The sequence below is a fragment of the Apodemus sylvaticus genome, chromosome 10, assembly GCF_947179515.1.
Source record: "Apodemus sylvaticus chromosome 10, mApoSyl1.1, whole genome shotgun sequence".
Classification (NCBI taxonomy): domain Eukaryota; kingdom Metazoa; phylum Chordata; class Mammalia; order Rodentia; family Muridae; genus Apodemus; species Apodemus sylvaticus.
Window position 1 is genome coordinate 93,667,107 of NC_067481.1, and position 11,786 is coordinate 93,678,892.

Sequence of the window (11,786 nt, forward strand, 5' to 3'; positions counted from 1 at the left end):
TAAGAGCATCCTCAATCGCAGGGTGTTCCAGTGTATTCTCCCTGAAGGGAGGAAATGCAGGAGGGCTTGCTGCGGGGTGGTCAGCACCAACAGCTTTTCCCTAGTCATGGTGGTCCCCGACTCCCAGACTCCCAGACTCCCAGACTCCTGAGTGCGGGATGGGATGGGAGTGGGGGTGGGGTGGGGGTGGGGGGAGTGAGGCTGGTCCTAGCCTGAGTTCTCTTCTTCTGGCCTTGGCCTGTTGGTAAGGGCCAATGAAGGCCCTATGTTCAGCCACTGCCTGGGGTTGCTGATCCCAGGACACCAGGAGAGAGGGGGAGCCCCAGGGAGGGAGGGAGAGGGAAAAGGAGATGGAGAAATGAGAGTAGAAAGAAAAAGTAGTAGAAAAGATGGAGTGTGAAGAGAGTGGAGAGTAGTAGGAAAGGAGATGGAAGGAGGAACTTCTAGGGAGCCAGACCTTTCTAAGTTTGAAAGAAGGTTCCAAGCGATCCAATATCCCCCCACCCCCACCCCAGCCCCACCCCAGCCTGTTTCCTTGACCCACACTTTAGGTCTGCAGGAGACTAAAGCGCCAGGAGGAGCCTGTCCCATGAGCCCTGTGCACAGCCAACCACGTCTCTCTGCACTACAGTGAGCTGTTTCTCTGATGTACAGTTTCAGACAGGAAGCGGGGCCTGTCTGGGTCCGGACCAGTTGTGTTTGGAAGGAAAAAGAAAGAATTGCATTTTGCGATCTGCTGCGCAGCAGTGAGAATGTGGCACAATATATAACAATAATCATGAGCGTATTATGGGCCATATATAGTAATGCATAATGTTTTACACAAGTCAAATATGAAGGGGAAATGTATTAAAAATTTCAAAGAAAGAGTCAATCTGAAACGTCTCAATACAAGAAATCAGAGTTAGGCAAACTGGTGGATGTGTTAATTAGCTAATCTAATCATTCTACAATGTACACACAACAAAGCATCACATGGTACCCTTAGGCCCTATGCATATATGTAATTATGATGTGTTAATTAAAATAATACACGAAAATGAGGAAGGTATGGACACCCCTTGTCAATGGCTGGAAAAATTACCCGTGACGCTCTGGAGGACCACCTAGGTCAGGATAACTGTGAATTTATCCTCCTAACTCTCTTTCCTTCCATCCTCCTAGACTGACCATCGAGAGATCAGTGCTCATGGAATACACATGCCAAAGGAAAACCAACAACCAAACAACAACATCTCACTGTTGAGAGCACTTCTGAACTGGCTGTTTCCTTATTGTAGGGTGGTGCTGGGGATGGAGGTCCTGCCTCTCGTAGGCTAGGAGAGTGCTTTGCCACCCAGCTCCGCCAAACTGGTTCTGACTTACTTCTCACTTGGGTGGGTAGGGGGCGGAGCGGGGCGGGTGTCTTCGTGCTGGAGAGTTGGCTGAAACTGAGCAGTGGTCCTTTGCGGTCCAGTGGTGTTTAAGAAGCACCTGGAATCCTAGGTCATTGCAGATTCTTGATCTCCCATTCGGAAAGTGAGTGGGGTGCCAGAGACTAGTTAGTAAAATCATGGCAGGCAGGCACTCCCCAATCCTCCCCTCCCCCCATGGCAGGCAGGCTGCTTCCCCGTGGCAGGCTCCGATACAGCTGCAGACTGTACACTCATGAACTCTTGCTCTTTTGTCTTTCTGAGGCTCCTCCTGGGGTCATCCAGGCCTCCTCATTTCTAGAAAGGCAACAAGGTTGCCCTCAGAAAGCTTGCTATCCCCTGCAGGCCCCAGAACTGATGGGGCTTGGACTCTATAAGACCGCATCAGGGCAGTGGGGGTGCGAGGGATTCAATTCTTAGCGCAAGGACCTTAGCGCAAGGACACCAACGAAAGGGAACGAAAGTAAATGCTTGGGGGTTCGAGGGATAACCTGTGCTCAGAACCCACTTAAATATGCCCTTGTCACGGTGCGCAGAGCAGGGAAGGTCTCCTCAGGAGGACCCCTGGTGTAGCTGGGTAGACAGCCTAGCCTAATTGGTGCTCTCCGGACTCTCAGGGGAGGTGACAGGATTCCTGAGGATGGCTGCAGAGGAAGTCCTTGGCCAGCACACGTGTGCACACACACACACACACACACACACACACACACATAAATACACACACCAACACACAAACATAAATGTATACACACAAACATGCATATATACATACACACAAACATGTGTATACACATGAACATGAATATACACATGTATGAATACAAATAAAAAGTAAGAACCCCTTTGACTAAGTAAACAACTTAGTTTCTTTTCTTTTAAGATTTATTTATTTGTTATATGTCAGTACACTGTGGCTGTCTTCAGACACACCAGAAGAGGGCGTCATATCTCACTACAGATGGTTGTGAGCCACCATGTGGTTGCTGGGATTTGAACTCAGGATCTTCGGAAGAACAGGCAGTGCTCTTAACCGCTGAGCCATCTCTCCAGCCCTAGACTTTCTTATCTCATATTCATGCTCCTTGACTTTCAACATTCAAGATTTCTATTATTTTATTTTTTTGCTTGTTTGCTTATGTGTTTTTTTTTTTTGTTTTTTTTTTTTTTTTTTTTTTTGAGACAGAGTTTCTCTGTGTAGCCTGACTGTTCCTGGAGACCAACCTGGCTTTCACCTCAGAGATCTACTTGCCTCTGCCTCCCAAGGTGGAGGATTAAAGGCGTGCGCCACTACCACACAGCCACGATTTCTACTGTGTTAAAGTTACATAGATCATGAATAGACCCACTCCTCCAGCCTCACTGTGTGACCCTGACTGGCCTAGAAGTTAGTAGACCACACTAATCTCAAACTCACTCATAGAGATCCACCTGCCTCTGCCCCTATTAAAAGCATGTGCCACCACGCCCAGCTAGAATATATTCTCTTAAAATTTATTCATTCATTCATTCATTCATTCATTCATTTATTTTATGTGTGTTGGTGTTTTGTCTGCATGTACGTCTAAGTGAGGATATCAGATTCCCTGGAACTGGAGTTACAGAGAGTTGTGAGCTGCTGTGTGACTGGTGGGACTTGAACCCAGGTCCTCTGGAAGAGCAGCCAGTGCCCTTAACCCCTGAGCCATCTCTCCAGCCCCTTATTTTTAGCTGAAACAGAATGACATCACTTTCTCCTCTCCGTTTTCTCCCTCCACCTGCTCGCAGATATCCTCCCTTGACTCACTCCCGTGTCCCCCTTAAGCCCCTTTTTCTTTGATTATTATTGATACTCACATAAGCTTGTGTGTATGTGCATGTGTGTGTGCACAAATATATAAATAAAAATACAACCTGCTGAGCCTGCTCTTGGTGGTGGTGTGCATCAAGGCTACCACTTTACACTGGACGACCAATAAGTGGGGGGGCTCATCTCCTAAAGGGGATAACACTTCTCTCAGCAGTCATTAGGTATCAATAGTTCTTTGTCTAAGGATAAGACGTTGATAAGGATAAGTCTATTGATAAGGTCTGGCTCTTACACTCTCTCTGCTCCCTCTTCTGTGACGCTCCCTAAGTCACAGATTGGGAGCTGTGATGCAGATGTATTCACTGGGGCATGGCTCCCACGACCTGCTGGTTTCTGCAGTGTCCAGTTGTGGTTTTCTGCTGGTTTCCATTTGCTGTGAAGAAAGGCTTCTTTGATGAGGGTGGCTGCTACATTTCTTCAGTAAAGGCAGTTTGAGCACACCTCAGTTTTTAAAAAATGGATGCATAATATTCCATATCCATAAACCAGAGCTTATTAAACTATTTTCTGTTGGGAGATATTTGGCTTGTGTCTCTGATCTGTCTATCTATCTATCTATCTATCTATCTATCTATCTATCTATTATATTTTCTATTTATCTATCTACTATCTATCTGCTATCTATCTGTCTGTCTATCTATCTATCTATCTACTATATTTTCTATTTATCTATTTATCTACTATCTATCTACTATCTATCTGCTATTTATCTATCTATCTATCTATCTATCTATCTATCTATCTATCTATCTATCTGTATTGAACCCAGTGCCTTCTGTGTCTCCCGCCACAGAACTTTCCCATCCCTTTAGAATGACTGTCATTTACTGTCTCTCCACAGGAGATGTTGCTGAGTGAGAGGCAGGCTGCTGGTGACAATGCTGGCACATCTGGGAGTGTCCTGTGCTCTGAGATGCAATAGAGCCATAGAGTATCTCCATGTTCGTTCATGAGGGGAGCGCTGGAAGGCAGGTCAAGACTTTGTTTCAGATACATGCTGGGTTCTCCAGTCTACCCTTTGTGTCTATCTCAGAGTTGGGAGTATTAGGGCAGGCATCTGAGATACTGGAGAGACCACTCTGTGAGGGGGACGACTCCCTGGCTGTAGAGTCCACCTTCAGAAAGCTTTTGCTGCTGGCAGAGGCCTTGGGGAAGCCGGTTCCATCCCTGACCATTCATCCCTACCTTGGGGACAGTCTAAGCTGTTGTGACCTGGGGTGAAAGATCCCAGATCCTGTTACTAGCTCCTCCACTCTCAGCCTCCCTGCTTCCTGTGACTAATTTCTGAAATCCCTGTGACTGAGAAGGTATAGGATGAAGTTTCCCACTTCTGGACGGCTCTGGGTCCCAGACTGGGGCCAGGGGGTTTGATGGTGGATGACAGCTAGGACTTCTGTGTGGTCACACACAATCCTTCAAGAGCAGAAGCGGGAACCTTCAGATTGGGTGGCAGCAGCTGTGGGGTACAGGGATAACCTCACTGATGGCTGGGTAGATAGGACTCTCGCTCTTTCTCTCATGTTAGGCGATTCCAGAAAGCAGTGTGCTCCCTGAGGAAAAGGCCGTGGTCATTGTCTTAGGGAATCTGCTGGCTCTGACTCTGACAGTCCTCAGCTGCCCCATAAATCTTCCATCAGTTCCATCCAGCCAAAAAGATGTCATCACCGTTTTCTCCTAGCGACAAGGAATAAAAGGTCAGTAACTCCCCCAGCCCCGCCCAAGACTAAGGAGACAAATGGAAAGTTTTCATAGGGAGGTGCTGGGCTGTTTATGCAGAAATGATCTGTGCTAGGAAGCCAGCTTAAGTGTGAGAATAGTGATTGCTTTAGGCGCCAGTCACGCCCGGGCTCTCCCACACTTAGCAGACAGAACCGAAGAAGCTCAAAGTTAGAAGAACTACCAGCAGTCCTCAGTACCCCCAGACTCAGTTCTCGAGACAATAGAACTGTATTGTAAATGATTCAAATGGAAGTACCAAGAGTAGAGACGGCTCTGGATCCCTGTGACTTCTGCTATCCTGTGTTTAAACTCTGTCCCGTGTCTCCAGGGCATCCCTGACACCGGCTGCTGCTCACATACGCTTGCCTGGGAAAGCATTCACACACATTGCAACAGTGTTGCTGATTGGTAGCTGGTCTGGAGATGGTGAATATTTAAAGTTGCAGAGCCACGTTGGATGGTCTGTGTGGCTTGTCAGAGGTCGACTTCGTCTTCCTTGCCCGGATTGTACACGCTGAGGGGCGGGCAGCCCTTCTGCCTTGGAGCTTGAGGGCCAGTTGTCATCCTTCAGTCTGGTGCCTGGGGATTTCAGGCTCCTTCATGAGCACCAGCTGGGAGAGGGTGACTCCACTGTGCAGCATGTCCAGCAATTTGAATAAAACAGTGATGATGATGATGATGATGATGATGACGACGACAACAACAACGACAACAACAAAACCTAATCATGGAAATCATCAAGGAGCAGGGACCCCGAGACTGCTGAGGAAGTTTATCTGCCTCATTCACACCCTGAAACCTGGGGTATGTCTGAAGGCAGTCTCGAAGACAGGACAGTGACCCGGATCAGACTTCTGGATTGTGGTGTAGATGTAAGTCCTGCGATGAGGATGGAAATGTCCCAATCAGCCTCTGCTGGTGCAGCCTGCTCTCCTGCACGCCAGAGCTCAGCACTCACAGTGGAGTTGGAGGCAACCAACTTTGGGTTGAAAATATTTGGACCATACTTGTATAGGGCTTTTCTTATCATAATTGTCCAAATGATACAGTATAAGTACTTATATAACATTTGACCTATGCTAGGCATTGCAGAGACCCCCCCCCCCAGAGAAGAGTTATCAGTATGGGAGGCAGTGTCTGGGTGCTGTGCAAATACTACAGTATTTTATAGAAGGGACCTGAACATCCCTGGGTTTATAAAGAGGAAGAGTGTCTGGAACCAACCCCACTGAGACAACTGAACACACACACACACACACACAAACAAACACTCACAGACAAACACACATACAAATTCATACACACACTCTCACACACTCATATACACACATACTCACACACACACACACACTCATGTACGCACTCACACACGTGCACACATGCACTCACACACGCACATTCACACAAGCATGCACACACACTCACATACTCATTATGGGATTGGGGTGACAGCTCAGTTGGTAAAGTGCTGGCCGTACAAGCCTGAGGATCTGAATTGAATCCCTCAGAACCCCTGTGGGGGAGGGGAAGTTGGGCATGATGGCATATACTTGTAATCCAGGCAATGGGGAGTCAGAGGCAGGTGAGTCCCTGGGTCTCGCTGCCCAGACAGCCTAGCCTACTTAGCAAGCTCCATACTAGTGAAAAACTTTCTCAAAAAGCAAGATAGGGTGGGGCTGGAGAGAAGGAAGGCTCAGTAGTTAAGAGCACCAGCTGTTCTTCTGGAGGACTAGGGTTCAATGCCCAGCACCTGCACAGTAGCACACAAGTGTTTGTGACTCCTGTTCCAGGGATCCAGCATCCTCACACAGACATGCATGCAGTCAAAACACCAATGCACATAAAATAAAAATAGTAATAAAGAGCAAGGTAGGGGCTGGAGAGATGGTTCGGCTCTTCTGGAGGACCCAGGTTCGATTCCCGGCATCCACATGGCAGGTCACGACCCTCTTAACTCCAGTTTTTAGGGGCTCTGACACCCTCTTCTAGCCAACACCAAGCATGCATGAGATACGCAGACATACATGCAGGAAGTATGGATGGGCAGTTATCTATTTTCTGGGAAGGAGTGGATGGTGATATTTTAGGCTTCACAGGTCACACAGCTTCTGTCACAGTGACTCAGACAAAAGTAAAAGAGGAGCCACAGACAGAACGCTGGAGTGGGTGTGGCTTCCAGTACCCTCATGCCACCCTGAGCAGCCACTCTGAAGGACAGTGACTGTCTCTCAGTAAGACTTTATTTGCAGTGGACCACAGAGGGTCTTTCCCAGCTATGGCACATGAGAAAGTTTTGCCTATCGCCTACTCTAAAAATTTCTTTGATGATTTTTTAAAAAATTATTTTCATGTGCATTGGTGTTTTGCTTGCATGTTTGTGCGAGGCTATCAGATCCTCTGGAACTGGAGTTACAGACAGTTGTGAGCTGCCATGGGTGTTGGGAATTAAACCAGGGTCCTCTGTAAGAACAACCAGTGCTCTTAACCTCTGAGCCATCTCTCCAACCCCTTGCCTATTGTTTTAGTTAAGGGTTCTATTGTTGTGATAAAACATCATGACCTAAAGCAACTTGGAGAAGAAAAGACTTATTACAACTTATAGTTACACATCATAGTCCTTTGAGGGGAGTCAGGGCAAGAACTCAAACAGGGCAGGACCCTGGAGGCAGGAGCTGATGCAGAGGCCATGGAGGGGTGCTGCTTACTTGATTGCTCTCTGTGGCTTGCTAAGCCTTTCTTATGGAACCCAGGACCACCAGCTCAGGGGCAGTCCTGCCCACAATGGGCTGGGCCCTCCCACAATGGGCTGGGCCTGCCCACAATGGGCTGGGCCTTCCCACATCAATCTCTAATTAAGAAAGTGCCCTACAGACTTGTCTACATTTTCTTAATTGAAAGTCCCTCTTCCCAAATGACTCTAGAGTTTATAAAGTTAAAATAAGTTAACCTGGGCGTGTACGAAAAAGAGGCCTTTAATGAGTGACAGTGTCAGTGACCCTGTCATAGGTTGTATGCCTTATTCCTTCCTCAGTCATCCTCTATGGTTTTGGATTTTTCTTCAGCATAGTTAGTTGACTTCATTCGTGGTAATTTTGTTTCACCTTTGACCAGTAGTGGTAGCCAGTTCCAAGATGGTGCCCAGCTGGCTTCAGTTCCTGCTTTTCTGAAAAGATCAGAACCACTGGAGAGGAACTGTGCTCTCAGTGCCATCCCACAGTGCATAGGGCTGGACTGGCAGCCAATGAACATTGTAGAACATCTACAGAAAATGACATCAGAGCCCAGGGAAAGAAGACACTGTGGCTTCCTCTTTACCCTCTTTGAGTGGCCCGCTGACTGTCACCTTCGAGGACACCTAAGCAATCCTGTGGGAAGGGCCCCATGTCAAAAACCAGACTGACCTTTTCAACCATGTAGACCATATTGGAAGTGAACCTTCCAGTTTTGGTTTAGCAAGCCTTCACATGACTGACACATGCTGACACCCTGATCTTCAGCCACATGGTGCAGCTTAGCCAGGTTTCTGACCCCACAGAAGTTTTCATACACACACACACACACACACACACACACACACACACACACACACGCACACACACACACACATACACCTTGGGGACATTAGTGATGCAGCCACAGCTAGCTAATACGTAGCTCTCATGTTTACCCCACATTGGCTAATTGCTGCTTTGCTTGTAGAAGAGCAGAAGCTGGCTTTGCAAGTGAGAACTTCCGGTTTGCCCAACAGTTTGCTCACAGAATAAATGACAGAAAACATGATCAGCTGGCCATTACTGCCAGATGTTTTGAAAAGTCCCAGGGTTAAGTGGCTTTCCTCTAATCTGACCTGTTACATCACACAGCCCATCTTCTGACCATATGAACTATGACTACGGTATATCAAGATTAATAACACAACATACTACTTATTACATAGAAAATATCACTGTCAAGGACTCACTGAAGAAGGTCCTAGTATCAGCTCCATGGTGTTCAGGTTGGGGAAGAGTCTGCATAACCCCACCAAATTTCATGCTGAAATTTGAAATTTAATCTCCGCTTAATACTCTGAGGTACTACGAGGTTGGGACCTTGGAGAAGCAATTAGGTCCTAAGAACTCTGCCTCCATGAGTGGATTAATCCACTTACGGATTAATGGATTACTGAGCTAATGGGTTATCTTGAGAGCAGGTCTGTCATGCAAGCCGATTTGGCTCTATTTCTTACCTAGTCACCTCTTAGCGTGAGGATCCATGCTACCTCTGCAGAGTCCCTGCCAACAAGAAGAACCTCACCAGATGTGGCATTTAGACTTTGGGCACCCACCATGAGAACCGAGAGATAACTAACACCTAGTTCTTTATAAACTAGTCGCGAGCATTCTGTTGCAGCACTAGAAAACAACGCACAAATGCGTCTTTGAGATGGATTAGACTTAGAGTCTGAGTCAGGACTCAATGTAATGTGATTGAACTTGAGGTCCCAGCATCCCAGACACCTTGCTTTTTAGAGGCCCACGCTGCCGCCTCTGTACCCTTTCTTCCCGGTGTTCTCTGCCCTCTTTGGCAGCTGGGGAAGGGAACACCCCTTTCTATTTCAGGATCCAGCTCAACTGTCACCTCCATTGTACCACCTTCCCTTGACATTCTCAGCCACTTAACAAATATTTATCTAGGGACCAGCCATTGACAAGTCCAGCTTAGCAGTCTGAGGGTTCAGCAGGAAAAATAAAACAAACAAAAAGACGGAAAGAAAAACAAGGATCTTGCGTTTAAGGGGGCGTTCCCGTGGAAGAAAATAAACAGATGACACGGAGAAGATAATTCTTGAGCCTACTGCCGTGCTAATGGGTTGTTTCGAGGGGGCAAAGGAAGAGGTGAGGGAAAGACCCCGATGTCTAAGAATATTATAGCTCAGGCATCTAGGCCGACTTCCTGGAGTGGGAGGACTCGAAGAAAACCCGTGGGCGTGAAGTGGGCTGGGCACGAGGCAAGAAAGCAATGGCTGTCTGACGGGGGGTGGGGGGGTGGGGGTGGGGGGGTGGGGGTACGGGGTTAAATGTTAGGTTGCTTTTATATATATATAATATAGTTTCTCTTTTCTTTTATCTGTGTTGAGGACCAAATCCAGGACCTTGTATATGCCAGGCAAGTGCTTTGCAGCAAGTCAGGCTCAAATCAGACACCCACCTCTGTGCAGTTGTCTCCCGAGTCTGGAACTTAGCGGATGGGCCTGGGATTAAGATAGGAAGTTATGTTTAAAGCCAGAGGGATGGGGGAAATTAGGCAGGAAGACTGTAGGGGGAAGAGGAAGCCCAGGACCTTAAGCAGGGAGGGTGTAGAGGAGGATGAGGCGGCCCAGGAATGGTCCTATCTTGGCTCGAGTTATTTTTTTCCCCCTCCTGACTCTGCCGCGCTCTATTTTTTGCGCTTGTTGAAAGGGCTGGGAGTGTCTTCGGTGCAGATCCCACGTCTAATGTTGGACTTCGTTGTTTTCGGTGTGATGCCCGGTCACAGTGGGTGGTCCTAAGTGGGAGCTGGTGTCACAGGATCATACAGCGGAATGAAGAAGAGCTGCTGTTGTCAGCATGGAGTCCATGCTTCTAGCCCAGTGCTGTGGTAGCCATGGGTAGCTATTGGCTCTTGGGTGTTGTAGTCCAGACTAGGACCTGTGAGCCTCCAACGTGGGATCCAGTCAAGATAGTGGGATGAACCTTTTGACAGAAAATTGAATACAGCAGTGAGTTGAGCCTTAGAATTTGAGCGTTTCAAGACATTAAGGAGCAACTGGGTGAACACAACATCAGATATAGTTATCTGAGCGGAAGTCAGAGCCTCAGCAAGGAAAGCAAAGGATTGGGGATTCGGTTTTATTCAGCAGCAATAAATATCAGGTCTTTATATCTGTTCTAAGCTTTACCTGTTTGAACTTTTATTTGTTGTTGTTTTTTTTAATTTTTAAAATTTATTCTTACGCGCATTGGTATTTTGCCTGTCTGTCTGTCTGTCTGTCTGTCTGTATGAGGGTATCATAACCTCTGGAAGCTGAGTTACAGACAGTTGTGAGCTGCCATGTGGGTGCTGGGGATTGAATCCAGATCCTTTGGGAAAGCGGCTATTGCTCTTAACCACTGAGCCATCTTTCCAGCCATATTTTTTTAATCTTTAAAATTATTAAATTATCATTGCTGCTGCTGTGTGCGTATGCATGCATGCGTGCTATGGCGCATATGTGGAGTTAGAGGACAGCTGTAGGACTCAGCTCTCTCCTTCCTCCTTTGCGTGGTTTTTATCACCCACTGAGCCCCGCCTCTAGCCCCTGTCTGTGTTTTAAACAGACTTAGCCTCAGGGATGGAGGAGGTGATTGTTGTGGTGAGTCTTCACTCAGAAGTAGGTCTTCTCATGCTAGAGGGGGAGGAAGGGACTCTAGGGAGAGGGAGAAGGGTGGGAAGAGACAGCGAGGCGTGGCCAACTTCACAGTGATGTCAGACTTAGGTGAGGTCCATTTTCTTGTGAGGAAACAGCAGTAGAAAGACAGACAATCCTCCTGCCTCTGCTTTTATTGATGTTGATGGACAGTCAACTCTGATCTAATCCTAGTCTTTTATTTAATTACCTGTCTGTCTGTCTGTCTGTCTGTCTGTCCACCTACTTTATCTATCTATCTATCTATCTATCTATCTATCTATCTATCTATCTATCTATCTATCTATCTATCTATTTATCTATCTATCTGTCTATCTTTGTGACAGGGCCTCTTTATGTAGCCTTTGCTGTCCTGTCCTGGAACTCACTATATAGACCAAAC

At 47.1% G+C, this 11,786-nt stretch overlaps 1 long non-coding RNA gene across 1 annotated transcript; it reads left to right on the plus strand.

Moving 5' to 3' along the window:
• The first annotated feature begins 4,787 nt into the window (after positions 1–4,787).
• On the plus strand, positions 4,788–9,801 carry LOC127694794 (uncharacterized). Its single transcript, XR_007979862.1, has 2 exons — positions 4,788–4,952; positions 5,306–9,801. It is a non-coding gene; the product is annotated as an uncharacterized LOC127694794 (long non-coding RNA).
• The last annotated feature ends 1,985 nt before the right edge of the window (positions 9,802–11,786 follow it).